The 27,757-nt window shown below is 40.8% G+C and overlaps 1 long non-coding RNA gene and 1 pseudogene across 1 annotated transcript; one reads left to right on the forward strand and one right to left on the reverse strand.

The window, feature by feature from the left end:
- The first annotated feature begins 209 nt into the window (after positions 1-209).
- LOC130708365 (uncharacterized) lies at positions 210-9,463 on the forward strand. The gene is made up of 2 exons (XR_009008586.1): positions 210-818; positions 2,930-9,463. It is a non-coding gene; the product is annotated as an uncharacterized LOC130708365 (long non-coding RNA).
- A 360-nt stretch (positions 9,464-9,823) lies between these two features.
- The window catches only part of LOC130708364 (serine palmitoyltransferase 1-like), a 56,049-nt pseudogene continuing 38,115 nt past the window's right edge, over positions 9,824-27,757 (reverse strand).

Genomic DNA, 27,757 nt, shown 5'->3' on the forward strand with positions numbered 1-27,757 from the left:
AGAAATGAAAATGGAAAAAAGTGTCCTTTCTAAGGACCGTTTCTGCCTTCCTGAGGAAAACACAGAGGCAGAAAGGATGATGACTGAGTGTCTGAGAAATTGTTCTTGGGACTCAGTGACCTTCGCTGATGTGGCTGTGGACTTCACCCAGGAAGAGTGGACTTTACTGGACTCTTTTCAGAGATGTAATGCTAGAGAACTATAAGAACCTGACCACAGCAGGGTATCAATCATTGAAACCCACTCTGATCTCTTGGTTAGAACAAGAAGAAGATTTGAGGACAGTGGAGAGAAGAGGAGTCCCCCAAGACCCAGCAATTCAGCAGGATAATCCTGGGGGAAAAACATCTGTTGGAATTGAAGCAGTAACATCGAATTGAAAAATGCAGCGAGGAACTTGGAAAGACGAGCTCATCTCTCCCATTGAGACAACAAGCAGGCTTGGTTCCTACTTCAAAGAAACTGAAATAAATCCCACAGCCTCAGCATTCCTCTCCTGTGAGACAACCAAGTGTATGTGCAGACTTCACGTGGGCCCTCTGTGTCACCCCGGAGAGACTCAGAGACAAAGGGAACCAAGACAAACAGGCTAACTTTCCTTGGAAGAAGGGAATAATCAAGTCACAAGTCCAACAGTTTTGGTGATGGAGACGTGGCTTCCTGGAAGAGGCAGAACTGTAGTGGCCAGTCTGGGTGGAAAGACAGAAAAGCATCTGGAATCCAGTTATGAAAACTCTTCCCCTAGACATCTGCCCGTGTTTGGGGCAAGAAGAGGGAACAAGGATCCCTGCTGTCCTACTTCTTAATGACGCTCATCAGTAAGTATATCAGTAGTTATATCAGTTTGCTTTTCCTTAATTGCTCAATCTTATACTACCTTACTTTTTTTTTTTTAATTATTAGCACCTTTAATTATTATTTATTTATTTATTTATTTTTGGTTGTGTTGGGTCTTCGTTTCTGTGCGAGGGCTTCCTCCATCTGCGGCAAGCGGGGGCCACTCCTCATCGCGGTGCGCGGGCCTCTCACCGTCGTGGCCTCCCTTACTGCGGAGCACAGGCTCCAGACGCGCAGGCTCAGCAGTTGTGGCTCACGGGCCCAGTTGCCCCGCGGCATGTGGGATCCCCCCAGACCAGGGCTCGAACCCGCGTCCCCTGCATTAGCAGGCAGATTCTCAACCACTGCGCCACCAGGGAAGCCCTACCATACTTTTTTAATGTCACTTTACACACAGTGGACATTATGTGGAGTTTTAATATACCTAAGTTTTTGCTATCCAATCTTAAAATTCTTTTCTTTTACTTGGAGCATTTACTCTATAATAAATTCCTAATAAATTTGAAAAAAAAGTCAATGCTTTCCTACACCAGCAAAACTGGCCAGTACATACTATAAAAGTAAAATACAAATTACAATAACTAAAAGTATAAAATATCTAGAAATTATCCAAGAATCCAAAAATCCCTCTATGGGAAAACTTAACTCTAATAAAGGAGATTGAAGATCTGAATAAATATTTACAAAGATACCCCATTCTCTTAGATTGGACAATTTAATATTATAAGATGTTGATTCTTCCTAAATTAATCTATGAATGAAATGCAATATCAGAAAATTCCACTTGGATATTTTTTGAGGAACTCAACTAAAATTTATTTTAAAACATATATGAAGGAAGAAAAATCTATGAATAGTGAAGTCAATTTTAGAGAAAACAAAGGGTGAGTGTGCCCTGCCAAATATTAAGAAATGTTGAAAGATGATAATTTAATAAAGACAGTGAAATTGGCACAAGAACAGATGAACAGACCAAGGGAACATAATAACTTAAAGACTGATCCTTGTTTGTATGAGACTTAATATAAGATAAACTATAAGAATAAATTAATGGAGAAACAACAGTTTGCTTAGTGAATGATTTGGGAAAACAATCTCACCATGTGAAGAAGAATAAAAATGAAATTTGACCCTTACCTAATCCTGATACAGGGATAGACTTTAGCTGGATTAAAGACCTAAATGTGAAAATAAAGATCTGAAATCAGTGGAGAGCTAAGAGTGTTGAAAAGTCCTTAAACTAAACTTCAAAAGCAAAAACTGTAAGGAAAAAATGTTGATAGCTTTCGTTACATCAAAATGCACGCTTCTGCTCAATGAGACAGCTAAGATATAGAGGACAGATAGAAATGCAATTGCATGAAACTATAAGGGGTTATTACCTGGCATAAACCAGGAACTCCTAGAAGAATGAACAGATGAAAGGTAGTAATTCAAATAGAGAAATGGGGAAAAGATATGTACAAAATATTTTCGAAATAGGAGATCCTAATTAAGGCTGATAAATTAGGAAATAGAGACATAACATTATTTAGATAAATGTTTGGTTCTCCAGAAGAAATAAAGAGAAAAAGGTTTAAGTGGTTGCCTCGTGAGAGTGTGGCTGAAGGTGGGAACATTTGGAGTAGAAATCCTTCAATATAATTTGATTTTTAAATTTAAAAGAAAAAGAACTAATGTCAAATAGCCTCATCCATATCTTTCAAAAAATTAAAGGAAATATCTCACTTAGAGTCATCTAGTCAGTAGTAATTACACTGAAAATGTTGCATAAGAATAAAAATTTTAAGATATAATTTCAAAAATGATGGCAACATACTATTTACAAAATAGAAGGATTCAAATAGGTACACACAAGTGACAAATAAAAAACAGATCTAATAAATCTTATACAGGAATTAAATATATCATATTTTATAAGACTTTTTAGCAGATTACAAGAACACAAAAATACATTGAACAGAAAAAATTATATTGAAAATGAAATAGATATGAAATACAAATGCGAGAGTGCATAAAAATATAAACCAAGAAATCATTTTTGGGGGGGGGGGGATAGGTAATAAAACAACAGTAATTTATTCTCTCACAGTTCTGAAGGCCAGAGTCCAAAATCAAGATGTTGGCAGGTCTGCACTCCCTCCAGAGGCTCTGGGGTAAGATGACCAGCTTGTGACGGCTGTTGGTAATCCTTGGCTTTCCTTGGCTTGTAGCTACATCTCTCTGATCTCTACCTCTGTCTTCACGTCTTCTCATCTCCCCTGTGTCTCTCTTCTGAAGATACTTATCATTGGACTTAGGTACCCCCCCCCCCGCGCCAATTCTCAATACTCCAGAATGATCTCTTCATTTCAAGAACCTTAAATTAGTTACATCTGCAAAGACCCTTTTTCTAAATAAGGTAGCATTCACAGATTCCCGGAATTAGGATGCAGAAGTCTTTTTTTTTTTTAACTAATGAATTTTTAAAATTGAAATTTAGTTGATTTACAATACTGTATTTGTTTCAGGTATACAGCACAGTGATTCGTAAACCAAATAAATCTTCTATGTTTAAAGTACGCTATAGTTTCCAAAGCATTTTCATTTTGAATATGAATTAACATTAACATTAGCTGAACATCACTCCAAACACCTTACTTTGGAGGTAAGTATCAATATATACCTCTTAGATGGATATCTAAGATTCTTAGGATCCTCAGATACATGTAACCAACAGAGAGAGAAGGCACATTGAAAATGTGATTTTGCATAAGAAGCAGTGTGATTTGGTGGATGGGCACATAGTCGCTGGAGCCCAACTACCTGGGTTCTATGTAGATCCTACCTCTTATTGGTTGTGTGATGATGGGCAAGTCACTCCACCTCTCTGTGCCTCAATTTCCTCAACCATAAAATGTGGATGTCAATAATCCCCACCTCACAGGGTTTCCTTGAGGATGAAAAAGTGCTTAGAACACCATCTGGTACATTGTAAGCTTTCAGTTAAGGACCATCGTTTTCCTTGGTCTGATTTCCAACAGACAGAAGGCCAAGGAGGAGCAGAGACAGGTAAGGATAAGGAGAGAAGGAGTCATTGCTGGGTCTGGGCTCTGTACGCTCTTCTGCAATTCTGTCAGATGTTTTAAGCAGAAGTTCATCCATCATTTTTGGAGGTGCTTTACTCCCCCAGGTCCCAGGCAGCTCCCTAAGACTTCCAGGGATCCTGAGAACAGGATGTCTTTTGTCTCTTCTAGAGCCTTCTGTGGGTGGTTGGGGGATGGGTAGCAAACAGTCTAAGGAGAACATTTGCTTTCTTGTCGAGCTTTTACCTGTCTTTCCACCTCGTCCCCTTTTCATTTCATTAGACAGGGAGTTTCACCTTAGCTCATTCTCTTCGTGCTCTGACACCGCACGGCACACATTTGGTTTGAGAATCACCGAGAGGTAGGCAGGACTTGTAAGACTGTGACCATATTACTGATGAGAAAGCCAACTGTCATAAAGTAAAGCTATTTACTCAGGGTTGTACAAGGCTGTAAGGAAGAGCCAACGCCGTGAGTCTGTAACAAGAGCTCATTGCTCTTGTCCTAGAATCTATTCACTCAATGTTTACCGGGTCAATGAGGGTCAGGTTGCACTGATGCAGGGGGCAGAGGGGACAAAGATTAATAAATATAGATCTTCTTTTTAAAAAAAATTTTGTTCTTTGGCTGCACTGTGGAGCATGTGGGATCTTAGTTCCCCGACCAGGGATTGAACCTGTGCCCCCTGCATTGGGAGCGTGGAGTCTTAACCACTGGACCGCCAGGGAAGTCCCTCCCTGTGGATCTTCTAGCATGTTCAGAAGAGGTTTCCATCAGCACAGCTGGTTGGAGCATTTGATCTCATCGGGTAGTTTGTGCCTGAGAGAATTAAGGTCTCCATCAACATGTTTGAAGGCTGTATGGTGCAGATACAACTGTGCCGATTTTAAAATATGATAAGTTGATTCTAACATTCTTCCAGAAGAGAAAAAGTGTGAGAATGTCAAAGAATATTTCGAACAAGAGAAAGATAGGAGACTTGTCCTACCAGATACAAAAACATATTAGAAATCAACAATAGTTGGAAAGTTCTGACATTAGCCAAGGCAAGACAAACGGCTCACCAAGCGGCTATGGATCCATACGAAGAAGTATTTGAGGGAGAAAGGATGGCCTTTTTATAATTGTGGAGTGGGGACACCTTTTTAGCAAGGCAAAATTTCCAGGCCATAATGGAAGAGACTGGCGGACTTGATAGCATAAAAATTTGAAATAGTTGTAGAGAGAAAGATAACAAAGTCAAGAAAAGAAATTTAAAAAAACTTGTCATATAGATACCTGATAAAACTATTTGTTGGTACCTATCCAAAGAAAGACTTTGCAAACTCTTGGACTCAAGATTCCAATTCTAAAACCCACATCGTAGAAGTCCCCACAGAGGCACATATAGTTACATGTTCCAGGATGTTCATTTCAGCATTGTTTGTCGTAGGAAAAAAATAAGAAACTTAAATGTCTACGAAAAGAAAATTAGTCAAATAAATTGTAACACATCCAAACTACAGAATACTCTTCATAAAGTAAAAGGAATGAAGGCCTGGTATAGAAAAATTCCTAGGTTAAGTCAGAACAAGGAACAAGAACAAGGCTGTTGTTCTGCATTTAAAAAAATCTATTTGAATATAGGTATATATGTAAATAGAAACTGGTCCTGGAGGATCTCCAATGAACTGTGAATAAGAGTTACCCCTGGGAAGGGGAGTGGAATGGGTGGAAATAGGATTTTCAAGTTTTATTCTTCATGCCTCCTTATTGTTCGGATGTTTAATTTGAACATGTAATCACTGTGTAATTTTAAAAATGTAAACAACGAGGAAGCAAGGCTCCTCATCCCCAGGGACGAAGAATAAGGACTTTGCACATCCATCTAAGCTGGGGAGTCAGACGAGCCGGGAGGCCACCCAGCCACTAAGGGACAGAAAACAGATGTGGAGGAACCGTGAGCCACGTGCACTCACCAATCCCCTGGTGCTCAGCTCCAAGCAGAGACTGTGGGTCGACTGCACAGGGCAAATGAGGGTTTTCTCTTCACTTGAGCAAAAGAAATCAAGAATGTGGAAGAGGCAGATGTGACAGCCATAAAATGATGTATCACCCACAGATCTGAAGCCGTGGAAATGGCAACTCAGCCCTGTTCTAACTCAACTCAGCTCAGCAGCAGCAGTGTTAGGATGCGTAGGTAGAGAGACATCTCTGCTATCCCGGTAGGGCACTCAGGCCTGCCTGCATGGAGGCAGCCTGTTGGGAGGTCTGGCCTCCAGACCTCTACTAGTTCTGAGCTTGTGAGCTGAGAAAGGGCCAAGCTGCAAATACAAGTCTTTCTTACCTGCAAGGAGCTGGGAAACCCGACAACACACACTTTCCCTGCCTCTTTCACTTTCACTGGCATCAGAGCCTAAACACGCTGGGAATTTGAACAGAGGTCTCTCTCTTCAGCTCCAGCCCCCAGGGTGGGTGGGACACTCCGTTTCTCAGCTATCAGCCCCCGTGTGGGAGATGGAGGGGTGGGCTTGGAATTAACCGCCAGGAGATCTGGATTGTCAACAGAACATGCAGGAAGCTGGTTCTAAGCCGTGCATGTGAATTAAGGGGACAGAAATACTCCTTCAGTCTTCAGTATTTGGGGTGGCTTCCATAAAGCAGTTGCAGGAAAAATCACGGACCTGGATGCCATGTAAGTCCTAAGCCCTCCTGGAGTGATTTCCTACTGGATCATGTAAGAGGTAAGAGATCTGCACTCCTGTATCGAGTTCTTTTTGCCAATTTGTCTCAATCACATTATTATCATTAATAATAATAATAACACATATTTTGTACTTACTACACATCAGGTGCAATTTAAAGTATTTCCATGTATCGTCTCACCTACCTAATTCTCACAACGGCTCTGTGGGCTGGGGCACGATTACTCTCATTTCACAGATGGAGAAACTGAGGCACAGTCAGTTTAAGCCACTCTCCAGGTTCACACGGATGGCAGGTGGTGATGCTGGTTCTCCTCTAGATGACCTGACTCCAGGGCTTCCTCTGCACTGTGCATGGAACCCTCGGCAGCCTCCTCAGATGTCACGGGGTCTGTGGACTAAATGAGGGTGAGAGGACAAAGGGGCCCATGGTGACGAGCAGCATGGAGGGTGCCTCCAAGGAAGTTCTTGGAAGCCATTAAGCAGGGGAGGGATGGCGTGGGGCTCAGGGCACAGTCACTCTGAGGATAAGTACCAACAATCGGGGGAATGGAACCCAAGATTTGAAGTTTTCTGGCTTGTGCATTGTCATCAAAATAGGACATTGGTTGGTGTGAGGCCGAACAAAGGGGCCTCCACATCCCCTGCGGGAAAGGTGTGTATGGGTAGTTCTTTCTCAGTGACAGGTCTGTCTGGAGACAAGGAGAATTTTCCAACTTGGCCTGGGAAACACTAAGACAGCAGGAGGATTTAAGATAATTCAAATATAGTCCTTCAGCCCAACTCTCTATTTCACAGAAAGAACTTGTTCAGTGAGGAGTAGGGTCTTGTCCAAGGACTCATGGCTATTGAGTAAATGAGCTACGACCAGACCCTGTTCTGTTTTCGAATTTGCCTTGGGCTGCCTCCTGTTCTGTTCTGGCATACTGTCCTCTGTGCTGACGCCTGCCACCCCCTCCAAGTCATAGACTTCCAAATGTTCATCATGGACAACACAGATAAGAAAGTATTTGATGTAATGACTGGAAGAAAGTCAGTTCATTAGTAGCTATGTTCATTATCAGAGATTCGTACTTGATTCAACGGTTTCTAGTATATTCAGAGAGTTGTGCACTCATCACCACAATCCGGTTTTAGAACACCTCCTGGAAAGGTCCCTGGTGCTGACAGTCTTCATCAGTCAATCTCATTCTCACCCCCAGCCGCAGGCAACCACTAACTTATCTTCTTTTTAGATTGGCTTTCTCTGGACATTGAATATACATGGAATCACATAATTTCGTGGTTGTTTTCATCTGGTTTCTTCACTTACCAAAATTCCATTGTATGAATATACCACTTTTTGTTTACTCATTCATCAGTTGGCAGACATTTGACTATCATGAATAATCCTGCTATGACTAGGGCTTCCCTGGTTGCACAGTGGTTAAGAATCTGCCTGCCAATGCAGGGGACACGGGTTCGAGCCCTGGTCGGGGAAGATCACACATGCCGCGGAGCAACTAAGACCATGCGCCACAACTGCTGAACCTGTGCTCTAGAGCCCGCGAGCCACAACTACTGAGCCCACGTGTTACAACTACTGAAGCCCGTGCGCCTAGAGCCCGTGCTCCACAAGAGAAGCCACTGCAATGAGAAGCCTGTGCACTGCAATGAAGAGTAGCCCCCGCTCGCCGCAACTGGAGAAAGCCCGCGCGCAGCAACAAAGACCCAATGCAGCCAAAAATAAATAAATAAAATAAATTTAAAAAAAAATCCTGCTATGAATACTTGTGTACAATTTTTTGCACAAACGTTTGTTATTATTTCTCTTGGAAGTGGATTTGCTGGCCCACATGACAAATTTGTATTAACTTAAGAAACTGCCAAACTTTTCCAAAGTAGTTGTACCATTTTACCTTTCCACCAACAATGTAGTTTCCAATTTTTTCCATATCTTGCCAATATTTGGTGTTATCTTTTTGATTATAGTCATTCTAGTGTGTAATAGTATCTCTTTGTAGTTTTAACTTGCATTTCTCTGATGACTAATGAGGTCGAATACGTTTTCATGAGTTTAGATATTTGAATGTCTCTCTTGATGCAATGTCAAGTCTTTCACCATTTTAAAATTATGCTTTTGGATTTCTTATTTTGGGGTTGTGTTCTTTATACTTATGGATACACATCTTTTATTATATATGATTGGCAAATATTTTCTCACAGTCTGTGACTTGTCTTCATTTCTTTCAAGCTGTCTTTTGAAGAACAAATTAAACAATGAGTTAATGAAGCTTAATTTACCAATTTTTCCTTTTATGGCTTACGCTTTTGGTATTGTATCTATGTTTGCCTAACCAGAGATTTAAAATATCTCCTCCTGTGCTTTCTCTTAGACGTTTTGTAGTTTTAAGCTTTATATTTAGGCCTGTGGTCCACGTGTCCTAACCTGACTCAAAGCCCCACTTTTCCTGAGCTAGAGCCTCCTGTGGACAACAGAAAGGGAGCCATTGTGGGTGGCTTCTTTCTCCCCTGGGGGCAACTGTTGAGTGGAAACCAGCTCAAAAGGTTTCCATGCTGCTCACCCAGCCACTGCCTTTCTAAACAGAGGTCCGTTGATAGAGCACTTCAGAACCCTCTCTCTCTGTTTCTAAAACAGCAATTTGTAACCTGCTTGAGGTTTGAGATGACTGTTGTTTCTCAACATCTTGCTTGCTTCATACAAATTTACTGCTTCCAGTAGATATTTTCTGTGGTGTATATTACCAGATTGTGGTCACTGTATAGCTTTAATATAAAGACTCTATTTTTGGTTCGTGTTGATGTGTTTCAAGGATTGAAGTTAAATAATGTGTGAGCATTAAATAATGTTAATAAAGTTAAATAATGTCCACCATCTTTTCCAGGAACGTCCAATCATTTTTTAAATGTAGCAATAAACAACTAGATTATTGCAATTTTGACTTACAGAGTATTATAAAAGTAGCTGAAAAGTTACAATCCTAATCTGTTTATAAAAATAATAGGTCTGGTATTTTTGTAGTCATAAGCGGCCAAGGGTTAAATCAGTAGGAACCAAGGAAATTTCAGATACTGTACATTGAAGAAAGGCACTAAGAAATTAAATTAATATTTTCCAAAAACCCCCAAGACACAAACACACACACACACACACACACAGAGAATACTACCCTAGGTCTGCAGAATTTAAAATCAAAAGACTATTCTGTTGAATAGATTACATATGCAAAAGACTGATTATCAGGAATGTAGGTTTATTTCATTAAAAAACAAAACAAAACAAAACAGATTCATCCCCCAAAGAGTACTGTATCCTTTAAAGCAGCAGCAATCACAAGGCACATATGTACAAAATACCTCAAGCAAAATAGAAACTAAACATTAAAAAAATATGTTATTTAAAAAGATGTTGAAGACCATTTGTTAATATGAACATATATTATAAAATGACATTTTTAATATAATTTTATTCCTTTCCCTTTAATAAGAGATGGAGTAATAGTGTAATATTTATGTACTACCTTGTGGCACATATCACAAACATTTACACCACCCAACTTGGTTTGCTAAAGAAAAAACAGATAGCTAAAGCACAGCTTAAAAATTTTAATTTTAGTGCTTTCACATCTTTTTTAGATATTTGGAATTCATAAGCTGAAAAGAAATAAAGGTCTCATTTTCTTTAGCTTAGAAAAAAAGCTTGTAGTTATACGTCCCTATACAAAAAAGAATACATTCTAGATATTCTAAAGTATCAAGGACATGATTTCTATTTTGGGATCATCACAATAATCCTCTTCTGAAAAGATTAGAAGTCAACGCATAACGAATGTAAAGGTCAATTATACTAAAATAAAATAGTATTTGATTTAAAATATTGCTCACTTAGGAAGTATAATGACTATTCTCTGGTTAGGGATGCTAAGATTCACTGTTAGAAATGGTGCAACATCAGTATTTAGCGTATATAAAAATTCTAGGATTCAAATATATTATAATGAAAAATTTGTAATAATCACACATAAAGTATTCCTTTATATATTAGCCAATATATACATTGAGCTTCACATGACGAAGACTGAAAAAGATGTGTTTGAATTAGATCTTCAATACATTTTGTATCATATATGCTGAAGTGCCTCTAAGCCTTAACGTTGCAGACAATTTTCTATGAGATATTAAGGAGTGCTCACAATCTTTATCATTAGAAGGGAAAGAAGATACACTGAAGCTCCATTTTTAAACAATGACAACAAAAAAAAGAATATAAAATACTAGTATTAATAAAACGTTTAAATAGTACTAAATAGCACAATTTAAATATCAGTTATATGCTGTCATTAGTTTTTCTCTTAAGAAAATCAGTTCTTGGGCTTTTGGATTTGTTTTCTTTTAAGTACCCAGCATCCTTCTCGTGGTCATACACTGAGTCGATACCCACACCATCTAGTGACGCCCCATCTGGTACCCGCAGGCCCCCTGTGGCTCACTGTGCAGTGACTCAGGCCTGTCTGCGTGTTGCGTGGTGAGAGGACACCAGGCCCCAGACTAAAGCAGCACGGTCTGGGCCACCTTGCTGATTGTGGTCGCAGCTTTCTCCAGTTCCTCTTCTGTTTGTTCCACTGTGACCACAATCCTAATGCTGAGAAATAATAAGGGACACAAAAGATAGTCAAATGAGAGTCTATACCAAGGGTCAGCCTGCCACCTGTTTTCGTGAATGAAGCTCTTCTACTGGAACATGGCCTACTGTCCCTAGCCACTTTCTCACTGCCCCGGTAGGGCTGCGTAGTTGTGGCAGGGACCTGTGTCCTGCAAGCTGGAAGCACTTTACTACCTGCTATTGACAGGAGTTTGCCGTTCCCTGCCTGCACTAGTAGCGATCTAGTCCAGGTAACCTTGCAGTAGGGCTCTGCCCAGGCCGGCAGGGAACTCTGTCCTTTAAATCTACCACTGCAAGCAGTATCAGGCCCAAAGCAGGAAGTCAACGTTTCCCATATTAATGAGCGTGTGGTTGTTCACAAGCGTAATTCAGTAAGTCATACAGAAGTCCTACAATACTTTGATGCGGGGCAGAAATTTTCAAGTTTTCAGGAAACTGAAGACAAGAAATATCAGCCTGACAGGGCACTTCTACCCGGGTCCCTCTCACTCCCCTCTGCAAACATCTGCATCAGCCACTGGACACATACACACTGAGTTGGGCTGTGCCCAGAGTCCTGAGGGCACGAGGGTGGCCCCCGTCCTCATGAAACACAGGATCACAACTTTGGATGGTGTAATTGGAACGGAGAGAGCAGGATCTTTAGGGTGCTTTCGAGCTGCTGCCAGAACAGCCTTCCCGAACCCAGCCCAGGGCCCCACGCCTGCACAGCGCTGACTCTGAGTGCTCTCTGGGTCTCTCCCAGACTCCTCCAGGCTCCCTCTCCATCAAACCCGTGCTCTGGGCTCCCCAGATGCACCTGTAGGTCTCCACACCACTGCAGACCCTGCTGGAAGGCCCGATGCCCACCCCAGCTTGTTTGATACGCTTGATTCTGCAGGCTCGGCTTAAGCGTCTCCTGCTCTAGGAAGCCTCAGTCCCTCCCAGGCCAGAACTAACCATCTAACCATGCCCTCCTCCTCTGTGACCTCCCTGACCTGTGTCATGACCCTGAAACCCTCAAGCTCTGGGTGTCTACCTTCTTGGACTACACTGTTTAAGTGCTTAGGGGACAGAATCAGGTGTTGAATGAACGCCAATTTTAAATCATGAGTCGAGGTGCCTCCCCACTGAGGGCCGCTTGAACCTCTGTAGAGGTTTTCCCCACTGTCACTTTGCTTTTCCTTGGGTGCTTAATACGTGTTTGTCAGATGAAGTACCACACAGCACTTGGGCCAGAGGTGGGATGAGCAGCGCCCCCCAGACTGTGCCACCCCCGCCCCCCGTAAGGACTATCCTGGTGGTGGAAACAGCTGGCCCAGCACACGCTACCGCAGCACAGTGGCAGGTCGTCGCCAATGCGAACCTGGGCTGTCCCAGGTCGTTCTTGGGATCGCAGATGTTTCATTAAGTTAATTACAGAGTCCTGAGGGGATTTTCAATTAAAATGGGAAAACATCTCGTTTAAGAACAGAAACAGGTGATGTTCTATCTTTTAACAATACACATTCTTCCTTATCCTGTGACAGTCTTTCAAAAAATTTCAAAACATAATACATTTCATACAAAGTTTAAAGTAGAAAACAATGACTCAGGTCATAATTTTAAGTCTACCAACCTCGGAGGAGGGAGATACTTCTCTTCTTTCTCCAGGTAGCGTGCCAGAGTTAACGCGATGCCTCTGTCCATGCACTGTATGAGGAAAAGGAATACATTTGCAGCCTGGACTGCAGACACTGGTCATTAAAACAGGAAGGTGCACTGAAATGCTCCTCTCAAGAGTAGTTTTAATTCACCTTTCCAACTATAACTGCTAAAAGACAAAACAAAACACCACAGAATCATCTTATCATCTTGAGAGCACTGCTCTACAGGACTTCCTGCAATGATGGAGGTGTCCATCCTGTGCTGTCCACGACGGCAGCCAGGGGCCCACGTGGCTCTCGGGCACTTGGAGATATGGCTAGTGCAACTGTAACACTGAACTTTGAATCTGACTTAATTTAAACAGCCATAGGTAACTAGTGATTACCACTTTAGGCAAAGCAGAGTTAGGACAAGGGGAAACAGGACCAACAAAGCCCCGGAGGCTAACCAAGAGCTGGACTTAATAACGCCAGCAGAATCATTTCAGAGAGGAATTGCTCACACGTCAAATATCAACAACACCTCTGATTCCCATGTGCTACACTTGGACACAGTGCTACCAAGCACAGAAGAGTCTGGTGTCACATTCTGCACAGCTTTCCAATACATCAGCTACCTGCCAACATTTTTTTTTAAATTAAATAATCACTATCAAAATAAAGCATAAAGTCAGACGAGGGTAATGGTTTATAAGGGTTTCTTCCTTGGGGTGATGAAATGTTTTGAAATCAGATAGTGATGGCTGCACAACCCTGTGAGGATACTAAAAACCACTCAACAGTATACTTTAAAGAGTGAATTTTATGGAACGTGAATCGTATTTTTAAACAAACAAACAAACGAACAACCAGCTAGAGCAAGGGGTGCTGTAAAGGAAAGAACAATCACTGCCAGCGTGTGGCAGTGCAGGTATTTGCCTGAAGAGGGGCCATTCTGTAAGCTGTGAGGCAAGGTTTTCCTCTGCTAGGAAAAGATGGAAAACAACGGCAGGCAATGTCTTTTGCTGATTCTACATTCTGGAAGTGTACTTGGAAAAGTTAACTCCTTCTGCAAACATCTGGACTGGCTCCGTTTCTAGTCCTGTCTAATTAAGAAACAGTATAAACCATAGCTCAGTTTGTAAAAACTGTTTTATCAAGCAAGTCAACAAAAATTTGGCAGAACTGCTCAGTTCTGCAAACCTTAAACAAGAACTACGGTGTCACGATCCTTTTTTCTCTTTCAAATATTGAAAAGAAAAAGCAAAGAGGAACAGGACAAAAGACTTATTAAGATGGAAGCTGCAATGATGCAAAGAAACTCTAAGAGTTTTCCTCCTCCTTCCTACAAATGCAGTTTCCAGATAGTATTCTGTTCCCTTCCCCAGAGCCTGTTCTCTCCTCATTCAACTCTCAAGGTGATTTCCTGAAGACAGCCAATATCCAGTGGGAGCCCACAGATGTAATTTTGGGATCTGTGAATTGTCCAGACTCACTTTTTCTTTTTGTTATGAGGATAACCTATGTAAGAGAAGTATCGAGTCACTTGATTCACATGCCCTTTCTGAGTCTCCCTCTGGAACAGAGCAGCAGTAAGACCTTAGCTGTTGCTACCCAGTGAGAAAAGAACTGAGGTGGATCTGACTGGAACTGACACCCTGGCACCTAGAGAAGGCCCACGTCCCGTGACACAAAGTGTGTAGAGAAGCACCCTGAGGGGGTTCGAGGGGAGGCTCTGGGATAATAACGGCGTCACCACAGACTCCAACACAGGACATGCAGCTTCACAAGGCTGCTCTGGCGGCGGTCAGCATCAGTCACACCACCCGGCAACTCAGTTAGAAAACAAACTCAGCTGTCACATGAAGGTAATGTCATAATTTGACTCTTAACTAGGCTTGTCTGTTCTGCTTATGTTTAATTTCTAAATTTGTTTTGGTATTACATTTGTACAGGAGCTCTAATTAAAAGGATGCTGTACTTCCTTTTATAGCTTATACATTTAAGTAATATGACAATAAAAACACCGAGGCAGTAAAAAAGGTCTGTGGGATGCTTTTCCCCTTTAAAGAGTTTTTTTTCAAGTCTGCAGAGCTGCACCTGAGGAGACATCTGTGACCTTTCCTCACTCAGCAAGGCAAGAGCCACTCCAGCCTGTTCATTCACAATCTGACACGTTTCCTTAATTAGGAATCTCATATTCTGGGTTTGGTTTTATTTTGTTTTTTTAGGACAACTGATTCTGGAAGGCCACAAGTTGCAAGAAGCTCTCCACGAATCAATGATCCACAAGTTGCAAGAAGCTCTCCATGAATCAATGACTGCAGGTACTGTGGTTCACACATCGTCGGGTACAGGTCAGCTGAAGCCAGCGGTGAAGCCAGAGGCTGGCTTAGCACCACAGTCTCCACACTGAGCAGCCACGTGACTGCCTGCTGTGCCACAGCCGGGCAGGGGCACACGGCAGACTTGACCAGCACCACTACCCTGACGCCTGGCAGCACGGACTCGGGGAAGGAGCCTCTGAAAGGAACCGTCAGGACAAGCAGGACAGGGAAGCAGGGTGAAGCCTGTCTTCATTCTCAAATACGTACGCCATGTATTTCAGATTCAAGTACAAGGCAGCACCACCCTCGGTGCTCAGTGCTGCAGGGCCACTTGACCGTTCTTCAGAAGGAGGAAAGTGAGGAGAGAGGACTTGGGTGAACGCAGCTCTACTGAACAGTAAAGGCCAAGGGATCTTCCCTAGTGATGCGTTTCTTAGTTAATAACTAAGGTACACTTAGTAGTAAGACTTTCAGAAGTCAGACATTTAAATCAAGCTCCCAAGTTAGGCATGGTAAAGAAGTGGCTCGTCTTCCTTCCTTTTTGCTTACAAGATTATTTCGACCTGTTTCTGAGCTATGCTGGGTGTTCAGCCCCAGACAGTCAGCTGTCCGGTGTTGTGCGCCATCACCATACAGAATGCCATCCCCACCTACATGTGCGAAAGCCTGGCTTTGTAAATAGGAAGCAACTGGGTTTTCTGGAAGACTAATTATTCAGAGTGGAAGCAAAGCGTATTTTAATACAATGTGGCAAAGAACACAACTTCAATGTGAGCTGAAAATTGACCCAATGGAATAACCTGCAGCCTGTCAGTAGAGACGTGCTACAGACTCCACTGGGCAGGGACAGACGTCAGGAAGGCTGGGCATCAGAACAAGTCCATGTCACCAGAGGGATAACCACAACTTCTGTTGTACCCAATCTCTTAGGGCAAAGAGAGCATTCTTAAAAATGACCTTAAAAATTCCTTGGGTTCAGGGTAGAAGGGTATGAAGAGATTCGCCCGAATAACTGGATACTCACTTGAGTTACTATTTCCTGAAGTAGTTTAACGTCTCTTTCTCGACACCCAGTGCTCTCTTCCAGCTGGAGGTGAAATGCTGGAGAAATGGACTCACCCACCACTTTTAATCCAGAAATGCTGAGGAAGGGAAACACACACACAAGCATAAATCCTCTTCCGAGCTCAGATTTCTCACATATAAATAATTTTACAAAGTCTGCATTAATGAATGTGACAGAAACTTGGGACTTCCATGGGAAACATCATGTGGTGGGATTCCAGATCTGACAAAGGGAGGTAAAAACGCACGCTCTGGGCAGTGCTTCCTAGTCTAGGACACCCTGCAGCACGGCGGGGAAGAGGATTCCCGGTCCCGCAGGACCCTCCGGCTCACATTTCACAGAGAACACGTGCGTCATCCCCAGCCTCCCACCAGACGGTCTACATGCCTCACCCACCTTGGCTGGGGCCACCCCCTCCTCAAGGGGCCCCTTGCAGGCCCACTCAGCCCTGGGCCTCTGCCCTGTCGCTTCCTCTCCTCACCTGCTCTCTCCTGTTCTTGCACGGCTAGCGCCAGACACGCCCGGTCCCAGGTCCAGGGTCACTCCTCTGAGGGCCTCCCTCATCACCCACTTTAGGGAAGTGTCTGCACCATCATTTTCTATTACTTCTGTTTCCTCCATGGATAACATATTATAATTGTTAATGCTGCTTCCTTATTTGCTAAATCTTTAGTTTGTATCTTGTCTTTTATAAACTTCAGGGATGATGTCTGACACTAAAATTTTATATTTTGGTCACCAACAATATATTTAGGTTGTAAAGCTGTCTTCTTGTGTACATGTTTAATTTTAAATTTTTCTTGAATTACGATGATTTTCTTCTCTCTTAGGATTAACAGCACAGAAATCTGCTGTTTCTCAGGAAGGAAGAGAGATTTCTTTAGGGGTGAAAGCCTGTATTTTCAAATGATTATTGCAGTGTTATGAGAACTGTAGGCCATATAATTTAGCCAGGTATGGTTTGATTTCTGACCTATCTCCTAGGACAAAAATAGTGATACATGTCTATTTGAAATTGGGCTAAACATTTTAAATGGCTTTCATTTAGTCTGCTTTACCTGGAAAGATCTGCTTTTCCCTTAGAATGAAATGAGCACAAAAAGCACTTGTTAGCATACTCAATTCTTCAAATATGTTTAGGACTCAACAAGCTTTTACTGAATGACTACCTGTGCCGAGTATCACATGAAGTGAGGAAGCTAAGCTCACCTGCCTTTCACACCACCCTTGAACATCATTAATTTGTGTCTACTTTCTTTAAATATAATGCATCACACTAGGATCTCTCAATAAATCAGATTTGAATCATGGAATCTCAGACTCTAGGGCTTCTGGAATATGGGGAAACCTTATAGATCAGTTGTTTTACTACTGTAGAAACTAAGAAATATGCTTTCAAAACCCATTTCCTAGGTGAATTCTGAATGTGTTAAACTTGTACACAAAGAAGTATTAATTGTTTTAGGTCATGTACTCTCAGGGAGAACTTAAAAAATTACTTTTCAAATTGCATTTCACATGAATTAAATGGCCTGGATTTTCCCTGATACAAACAAGGCACCTACAAACCCAACTGAGCTTACTATTCGATCAAATGGGCTCATCTCACATGTTAGGTGGAGCAAGTTGGTGAGAGAAGGAATGAAACAAAATGCTCTCTTTCTGGCTGCCTGGATGCTGAATGTCGCATTAAAGTTTAACTAAAACCAAACAGACAGAGAATTATAACTTGAGTTCAGAAAGTTAGAAGCTGTATTTCAGAGCCTGTTATACTTAAAAAAATTTTTCTGGAGAGCACATTATTTACCATATTACTTTACCCATTTTACCAAATGGAAATACTAAACACTAGTCTAGGTCCTAGGGATAGAACAATCAACAATTCAGACATGGTCTCCATCATGTGCTTAGTGTGGGGAAAGCGCTGGACATGAATAATTATCTGTTAGAATTTAGGGGCTTTTCAAGATTCCAGCAAGGACCCAAAGTAGCATAGGCCGCTGACTTCCTCTCCCAAATGCAACCTCAGAGATGAGAGAAGCAAATCACTGATTAGAGGAGACCAAAAAAAATTACTTAGAACTGAACACTGAAAATACTTACTGCTTTGAAATGTTTATCTTTAAGCTATTTATTGGAAAATAATAACACCAATAACCTAAATGTAAAAAGCTAAAAAAGAGTAAAAAAACACAATTCAATGAAACAAGGAAGCAGAAAAATAAGGGAAAAAAATCAATCAAAGAAAACAAAATATGAGTAAAAAACAAAACCAAACTTAAAAAAACGTGCTGGGCAAAATCCTGGAAAGATTATCGTAAGAATGAAAACGACAGAAACAGAAAATAAAAAGGGGAAATAATACAGACACAAGAGAGAGAATCACAGACTACACCCAGCCCAAAGGCCCCAAGTCTAGAGAGTCTTACAGAGGAGTCCTGCTCAACTTTGAAGAAACAAATAATCAAGCCTGGTCTTATACAATGGCTTCATAATGCAGGGAAGTGGAAAAACTGCTCAATACTTTATTGAGGCTACCACAACATTGATTTCTAGGTTATGTTAGGTTGTTGTAACAAAAGATTATAGGCTCATTTAAATTATAAATATGGATATAAAAATTCAAAATCCTAACTAACAGTGCAGAAAAATATACTGTAATCAAGGAGGGGTTTACTCAGGAATGCAAGGATGTTTTAACATCAGAAAATACAGTCATCCCTCGGTAGTCACAGGAACACTCTGAGTAAAGTGCAGGAGCAGAGGTGGGTTTCAGTAGTTTCAAGTGTACATGAGAGGTGAGGATGTGGAGAGGGCATAAACAACTCTGGAAAAAGACTGGCTACAAAGAGAAGCAGAGCAATGGGCTAGTTGCTAGAGGGGAGTATGGGGTCACGGGAAAGAAGAATTTAAGACAAGATAGGGCAGAGTGTACTTGAATGCTAATCAAATGACTCAGGAAAGGGGAGAGACTGAAGAGAAAGGAGAGGACACAACCAAAGGCACTCGGTCCTTAAGAAAGGAGAGCTGTGATGGATGGAGGAACGTTTCTTTGGCTATAACACGAGGGAAGACTGGTTCGGATACCCGCAGGTGTACAGGTTTGTGAGGGAAAATGAGGGAGTTCCCAAGTGACAGCATGAGGCAAGGCTGTCAGCTAAAAGCGGGTGGAGTGAGACAGAGGGTTAGGGATTTTGGAGAGAAGAAAAAGTGAGAGAGAGCTGGGAAAAGTAGAGGACTGGACTTAAAAAATAAACACATTAACACTCATAGAATAAAGGGCACCTGAGGTAGGTGTTCATGAATTGACAGTGACTCCAATGTGCTAGGCTGAGCTGGTTTATTAAGATTTCATAAGCTAATGTAACTGGAAACAATAATATCTCTCTACCACAAATCATGCAAGAACTTTTGTTAGGATCATAAGTCAGACCCAGACTTCAATTATTTCTCCCCCTACTTTATCTGGAACATCTGTGACCCGCTTATTTATTAACTGTCCTTTTTAGAAAAGTTTCTAGTTTCCATATCTGGCAATAGGGATAGGACTTCCACGACTGAGAAGGCAGGTTTCAACTTGGAAAGGCAAAAAGAAACCACAGGCAAGGTGAGATCATTTTCTGTAAGATAAGAAATCTGCCTGAAGATGTCACTAGCCTCAATGTTTTTCTCAATTCTAGAGGAATCTTAAAGAACTACTCTTGTGTAGTTAAGACAAAAGTAGACAGAACACTCGTAAGGTTCACTTTGATTTCACTTGTTTCTTTTTCTTGAAGTAACTTAAAAAAATGAGTAATTTTCTAAAAAGCAGCATGGACAGTATGAACCCACTGTCATCTAATTACATCCTTTTACCCGTACAGATGTGTGGGAATTCTCCAGTGTTTATGCTGGTTATTTCTGGTGGCAGCATGTTGTTATTTCTTTTCATCTTTGTTATCTTCTGTACTACTGTAATATTTTGCCAATGAGCTTGTATCATTTTTAGAAAAACAAAGTTATGATTTTTTAAAACAATGACAAAATGGATGCTCTGGTTTCACACACAGAGACAAATTTGAATGAATTGTGTTTTTGGTTTCTTAGTTGCGATTTAGACAAACTGACTCAAGCCTATTAAATGCACTGAAAACCAAAGAGGTGACACTCAAAATTTTTCACAAGTTGTTTAAATGTTGTGCAGATAAACTTTTGAGTTGGTTGAAAATATATAAAACTCACCCTTGTAAAGCTTTATGAATTCGTTTGCACTTTTCCTTCAACACTGCAAAAATACCTGAAGGAAACAAATACATTTGATAGTACACTTGGAAGACTGGATATACTAATCTAAAAATGTTTTTCAAGATCCACTTCATCAATTTAAAATGCAGCAAATCCTTCTGCCCACTAATAACACACAAATAGACAGCCAGTAACTCCTCTGAAGGTCCCCAACTTTCATCTGTGGCATATACTAGCTGGCACCTGCTCACCCAACTTTCAGCACAATCTGGGATGAAGTTTTCCACAACAAAACAATGGCTCTGTTCTTATTAAGATACTATAAATTATCTGGCCAAGAACAAAAGGGTACAAATATATTAAATGTTTCTGGACCCTAAACAATTTGGGAAAAAAATAGACACTGCAGTCATGTTTATGATCTCTTCTTGATATTTTCACTTTCTTTTAAGGAAAATCCACAAACTGAAAGATCTGAGGAGACAGGAGTGGCAGGGTATCTGACAAGTATATGAATGTGCACACAGAAACACTCACTTTTACTGATTCTCTGAATTAAAACCAATGCTGAATCTTTAGAAATTTATAAAATTTAAAATTACAAATACCAGGCCTGCTTTTCCATTTTCCTTTTAGTCTTTGGTGAGGAGGCACTATCACAGCCCAGAACCACATTTTAAATTGAGTCGACTGCCCATTAAGCAAGCTTTAATAGTTGGTAAACCTGTATGGCCTCAGCACCAACTCATGAATCAAAGGCTGATGGGGAAAACTAGACAACAGTTATAAAATTATAAGTACCAAAAATTAGCATACTTCAGCTAATTTCTCAAAAAAACCCGATAAACTAAATGATGACTGGCCCAGAGCTAGTCCCTCCTTTTTCTGGCATCTCTGCCCACCAAGGGAGCGAGCTTTGCTTTGGCTCTGGCTTCATCTCCAGAAACATGAGAGAAGCTCTAACCCGGAAACCCTGAGGCAGGGACAACTTCTTCACCATCATTTTTCCCATAAATTGCCAGATAATGTAATTCAGAGCCAGAGCTTTGTCTGGGAAATCATTTCCTCCAGCTAATTTCTCCAAAAAGGCAAACCAGCAGCATGGCTAACATGACTTGAAATAGCTTTGATTTCCTGGGTTTAAAGGTTATACCTGGATTTTCTTCCATGATGTTGAGGGCCTCAACTGCAGCAGCAGCTAAGAGGGGAGGTAATGAAGCTGAAAAGCAGTATCCCTGGCCGGAAAGTCGCTGAGAAGAAACAAACAAGTTATAAAACATAAACACTATTTTTGGCTCTGTTTTTCTTTGGCTAAAAAATCTAAAGGCACCAAATCTCTGCACTCCCTACCAAATAGCACGTACAAATGGTGAGGTGCTAAGACCCAGGCATGTACAGAAGTTATGTAACAAAACCAAAACTTTTTTAGAAAGGGAGATAATTTCTAAATGTAAATATTTTTTTTTTTTTTTTTTTTTTAAAACATTGATGTAGGTTGTCTGTGCAGCCTGACTCTCCTGAGGTTCTTAGAAATATTTTAAATGATCTTTTTTTTTTTTTTTTTTTTTTTAATGAGGATCTTGAATCAGATGCGTATGTTTGATTGATTGATTGATTGATTGATTTTGGCTGTGTTGGGTCTTCGTTTCTGTGCGAGGGCTTTCTCCAGTTGCGGCAAGCGGGGGCCACTCTTCATCGCGATGCGCGGGCCTCTCTCGTTGCGGAGCACAGGCTCCAGACGCGCAGGCTCAGCAGTTGTGGCTCACGGGCCCAGCCGCTCCGCGGCATGTGGGATCTTCCCAGGCCAGGGCTCGAACCCGTGTCCCCTGCATTAGCAGGCAGATTCTCAACCACTGCGCCACCAGGGAAGCCCTAAATGTAAATATTTTGAATGATTCTTTAACAAATCTACTTCTAAATAAAAATTGTGTGAAAAACTAAGTTAGAATGAAATTTTGTAATAGCGGTTACATTTTTAGTTGACCAGTGGAGCAACGGGTTTCAGTTTTTGCTTTTGTTTTTAAAAAGAACCCACCTGATGGTCAATTACGAAAGACCTGCCACAGCAGAAACCCCCAATAGAAGCAAGTGAATTCTCCATGTTGGCACTGATAAGATCAATATCATCAATCTGTCAGAAAAGAGGGACAGTGGGAGTTATTTCTCAATTTAAAGAAAAGGAGGGGGAAAAAAAAAGGCCAATGTCAATCCTAGAGACAAAATTTCAGCACTAATGTCAACATCTGGATTCAAACTACCTCCTTGAAAATAAAGGGTAAGTCATACAAAATCAATTGTTAAAAGGACCGATGTTTCATAGCCCACCTCTGAAGATGTCTCACTTTATACGTTTTTGCCATTCCATCATTCATCGACAATTTATTCACAGTGGAAGAGCTAGATAAAAGATGAAATCTAAAGTTGTTTGATACTAAACATATTCAGAGGTACAAGATAAGATCATTTCCTTGCTAAAACAGTGGTCTCAGCTGTCCTTCTCCATAGAAGGTACTTGAGAGAAATAAAAAGAAATCTATCAGGGTTTTGAGCACTTTGGAACAAGTACTACATTCCATTTACCTTTTCCACCTTTTCAAAAATGAAATCAATTTATCCAAACATGATGGCAATGGGCCATCATGGGCTCTGACCAAAGTGGACCAACTGGGCAGTGGATGAACCTAATGTGCCCACTGGGCTCCTGAGTACCCACGACCTTCTCAACGGCTCAGCACTCCTTTGGTCCTCACCGTCTGCTCCAGCCCCCAGCACCAAGTTCCATCCTGCATACAGTAGCCATTCTGTAATTACTCACTGATGGCCATAATAATGACTGGTCAGATCACATCTGGTGTTTTTCCAAGTGTTCCACAGATCCAACAAGGAAACCTGCGCACTCTTCTTCTTTTTTTTTAACCTTTCATTATGAAAAATTTCAAACATATACAAAAGTATAAAGAATCCCCATCACCAGATTCAATAATTATCAACTTACGGACAATCCTGTTCCACGTATAAGCCCCCTACTGCCCTCTTCATCTCTTTGGAGCAAATCTCAGACCTTACATGTTTTCATCTATAAATATTTCAGTGTGCATTTCTAAAAGATATGCCCTCTTTCAAAAACATTACCACACTTAAAAAATGAAAAATTTCTTAATATCAAATACTGAGTGTTCAAGTATCTCTGTCTCACAAAGCCTGTTTTTCACAGTATTTGTTTGAATTAGGGTCCAAATAAGGTCCATACATTCTGCACTCTTACTCAAGCCATTATAAATACTACCTCTGAGACAACTGCTGGAAGCAGTGAGAAAACGAGAACAGTGAAATTAGATAGTGCTTTTTCCTTCTTTAAAATTTTCATGCCTTAAAAATTGCTCTGGTGTAAATTTTACTTGAATTAATTTCCATTTATCTTAAATTCTTCAGTGCATTTCATTGCCAAATGTCAGTTTGTCTTTGAAGAGTATGCTTCAGTCAACTTGGTGTGATAGTCATTCTGCTCTACATTTTTCTCTAGGTCTGTATGGGTAGAGGGATGCAAATAATCTAAGGTGAGTTTATATTTTATAGTTCAACATTTTAACACAAGCTGCAAAACTTTTATGCACAAGATTTGGAGAAAACCTTCCTTCACATCAACCACACAGCGGTGGGTAAGGGCAGGTTACACAGTGGTCGGTGAGGACAGGTTCTGCAGATGGGCCCACACTGTTCCTCTCCGAGGCTCTAGGAGCAAAACCCACTAAGAGTAGGGCTAGTTGAGGCTCATTTCCTTTCAGCAAGAGAAAACATAAAAAACTCACTCCAGTTGTCTGGGACCTTGAGCGGCTTTGTGAATCCATGCTGGTGGTATTTCTAATATATATATATATATAAATCACCCCCATACACACAAATAACAATACAGAATTTTAAATATTAGAAAGAACATCTTTTCACTGCTATGATACTTTCTAAAGGACAACTTAGAGAATTCTTACTGATTTTAAAGAAAAAATGGAAGGCAAATTTAACTGTTTCTAGAGAAGAAACACTGAAAGCTGGGATCAAATGTTACCGTGTAAACAGAACACAAATTCTATGATTAGCCACTGAGTTCCAAGGGAAGATGGGGACCCTGGTCTGGCTGACCCAATCCTCTGTGGGCTCAGTGAAGTGACAGACACCAAAGCTGCACCCTGCACATCGATGAGGAACACTGTCTTGTGCCCATGAAACCTGCCCAGCAGGATGGAACTGCATGGTTACTATATGAAGGAATGTTCCAAAAAAGCAGAGCTTACATCGATTCCAAAATGTTCAGTGACTCCTCGGCCGTGCTCCCCCAGGACTCCAAACGAAAGGCTTTCCTCCAGAAAGATCCTTGCTTTATATCTGTATTTTAACTTAACCTAAGTGGTAAATAAACACAACTTTAAAATACTGAAAATTCATAAAATTCGTATTTGTGAATCTGCCTACTTGCTAAAATTTATTTGTAACCTCCAAATCAATACTTAGGGCATATGTGCAGGGTGGTGAAAAACTTTGAGTCACCTGAAATGCACCTTCCCAGCTGAGGTAACAGGCTACTGCTTCAGCTTATTTATACTGCAAACAAGTGTCCTTCTCACATTCTGTTTACTGCCACATTTTTCGCATTTTGTGCTTTTCGTTGTGATTCTGTTGTTCACAACGGCCCCCAAGCACAGCGCTGAAGTTCGGCCCAGAGGGCCTCAGCGCAAGAAGGCTGTGATGCGCCTTACGGAAAACATGCGTGTGTCACATAAACTGCACTCAGGCCGGAGTTAGAGCACTGCCGGCTGTGAGTTCAATATGGCTACGTCAACGATGTACACTAAATAAGGTGTCTTTACCCAGAAACACATATAAAACACGGTTATGTATTGAGTAACTGATGAAAACGTGGTGACTAGAGGGTTGCAGAAAACTAACTCTGTATTTGCCCTAGGAGCAAAAGTTCAGTATTTGGTAATTCAGTATTTGCAGCAGGTTTATAGAACATAAATATATATATATATATATATATATATATATATATATATATATATATATATATATACACACACACACACACACACACTCACACATACACACATATACACACACACTTTATAGAACATAACTACCATGAATAATGAAAATTAACTGTACTTTAGATGCTCTAAAATGATTCAATTTAACTCAGTAATATACACAGCACAATGCCAATTTTTAAAGAAGGAACTGTTAAGACACTATGAGTATAGACATGTAATCTATCTGTTAAATACTGGTCTGATTATACATAAAAACTCCTAGGGAAATATTGTAAATATTCTTCCCTCAGAGGCACTATTCCAATTTAGATTCATTTTTTTAATCCAGAAAAAGTTTTCATTAATATGTTTTTTAATCTTTTTTTTTCCCCTTTGTTTTCCAGCTTATAAGAAAGTCCTTTCCCATCTAAGGTTTAGATGCATATTTATCTATATGTTCTTCTAATTATTTCATAAATTTTTTGGTTTATACATTGGGAGGCTGAACATATGTACAGATTTTTTCCCCCTAGTGTTTAATTGATTTACCCCTTTATGATATGTATGTAATAAGTTTCACAGCTGAATTAAAATACAGTGATTATCAACCACTAAATTTTTTTTAATTAATTAATTTATTTATTTATTTATTCATTTATCACTTTTGGCTGCGTTGGGTGTTCGTTGCTGCACACGGGCTCTCCCTAGCTGCGGCGAGTGGGGGCCATTCCTCATTGCGGTGTGCAGGCCCCTCACTGCAGTGGCCTCTCTTGCTGCAGAGCACGTGCTCTAGGCGCCCAGGCTGCTGTAGTTGTGGCGCCCTGGCCTAGCTGCTCTGCAGCATGTGGGATCTTCCCGGACCAGGGCTCGAACCCATGTCCCCTGCATTGGCAGGCGGATTCCCAACCACTGTGCCACCAGGGATGTCCCTCAACCACTAAATTTTTATATATATAACATGAGAAGTTGGGCTCTTAAATCTTTCCATGACTCATGTAATCTTCTCTTGTGCCAGAATCATAATTTTAATTATTAAATGTTTAATTACTATGATTTTTTCCACTGAAACTATAGAAATAATGCACAGAAATATATAAGATGGGTTGATGTCTCATATCATGCGTCTGATAATTTATTTTTTAACCATCAAGATTTTACAGGCTAGGGCTTCCCTGGTGGCGCAGTGGTTGACAATCTGCCTGCCAATGCAGGGGACACGGGTTTGAGCCCTGAGTTGGGAAGATCCCAAATACCGCGGAGCAACTGGGCCCGTGAGCCACAACTACTGAGCCTGCGCGTCTGGAGCCTGTGCTCCACAACAAGAGAGGCCGCGACACTGAGAGGCCCGCACACCGCGATGAAGAGTGGTCCCCGCTTGCCACAACTAGAGAAAGCCCTCGCACAGAAACGAAGAACCAACACAGCCAAAAATAAATAAATAAATAAATAAAGAAGCTTTCATTAAAAAAAAAAAAAGATTTTACAGGCTAATCTTGTGAATCAACATCAAATTGGGAGAGGGGTCCTCACTGGGCTTTTACCTGAATTTTCATTAACAATGAACAAACTAATTTGGGGAGAATTACATCTTTTCAATACTAATTCTTTCCCATCCATTAATAAGAGGTATTATATGAGTGAGATAGTCTCTAAAAACCATGTTTTAGAAAATATTTAATAATATTATCACAGTACTGGAACACAAACAGACAGGTAAAACAAAACAGGAATCCTTTTGTCAAACCCTAATTTGTATACTGTAATTTTACATACTCAGTACTTTCGGTACTTGATCTGTTCCTACACTTTACATTTTGTTTCACTGGCTGGATATTTGCCCATCAGTACTGATTTATTATTGTACCCCTGTAACATACAGTTCTAACATCTTGTGGCCGACTATCTCTCCCCTACATTATTCTATCAGTCTTTGACACTCACAAGAGGAAGGAGAGGAAAACAAATCTCTTTTATTGACATTTAGGATGTATCTAGATTTCCTCAAGAAATAGTGAAAAACTTAAAAAAATAAGATATGAAACCTTTATTTTGAATCCCTATTCAATTGATGGACTCAGAGATTCAGATTTTAATGGTCAAATGCAATGGTGGTTTATTACAGGAAAATCAGTGTAATACACCATACTAATAGAATGAAGGATAACCACATGATTAACTCAACTGATGCAGAAAAAGCATCTGACAAACCCCAAACCTCTCATGAGAGAAGCATTCAACAAATAAGAAATAGGAGGGAACTTCC

This window comes from Balaenoptera acutorostrata, chromosome 6 (assembly GCF_949987535.1).
Source record: "Balaenoptera acutorostrata chromosome 6, mBalAcu1.1, whole genome shotgun sequence".
NCBI classification, from domain to species: domain Eukaryota; kingdom Metazoa; phylum Chordata; class Mammalia; order Artiodactyla; family Balaenopteridae; genus Balaenoptera; species Balaenoptera acutorostrata.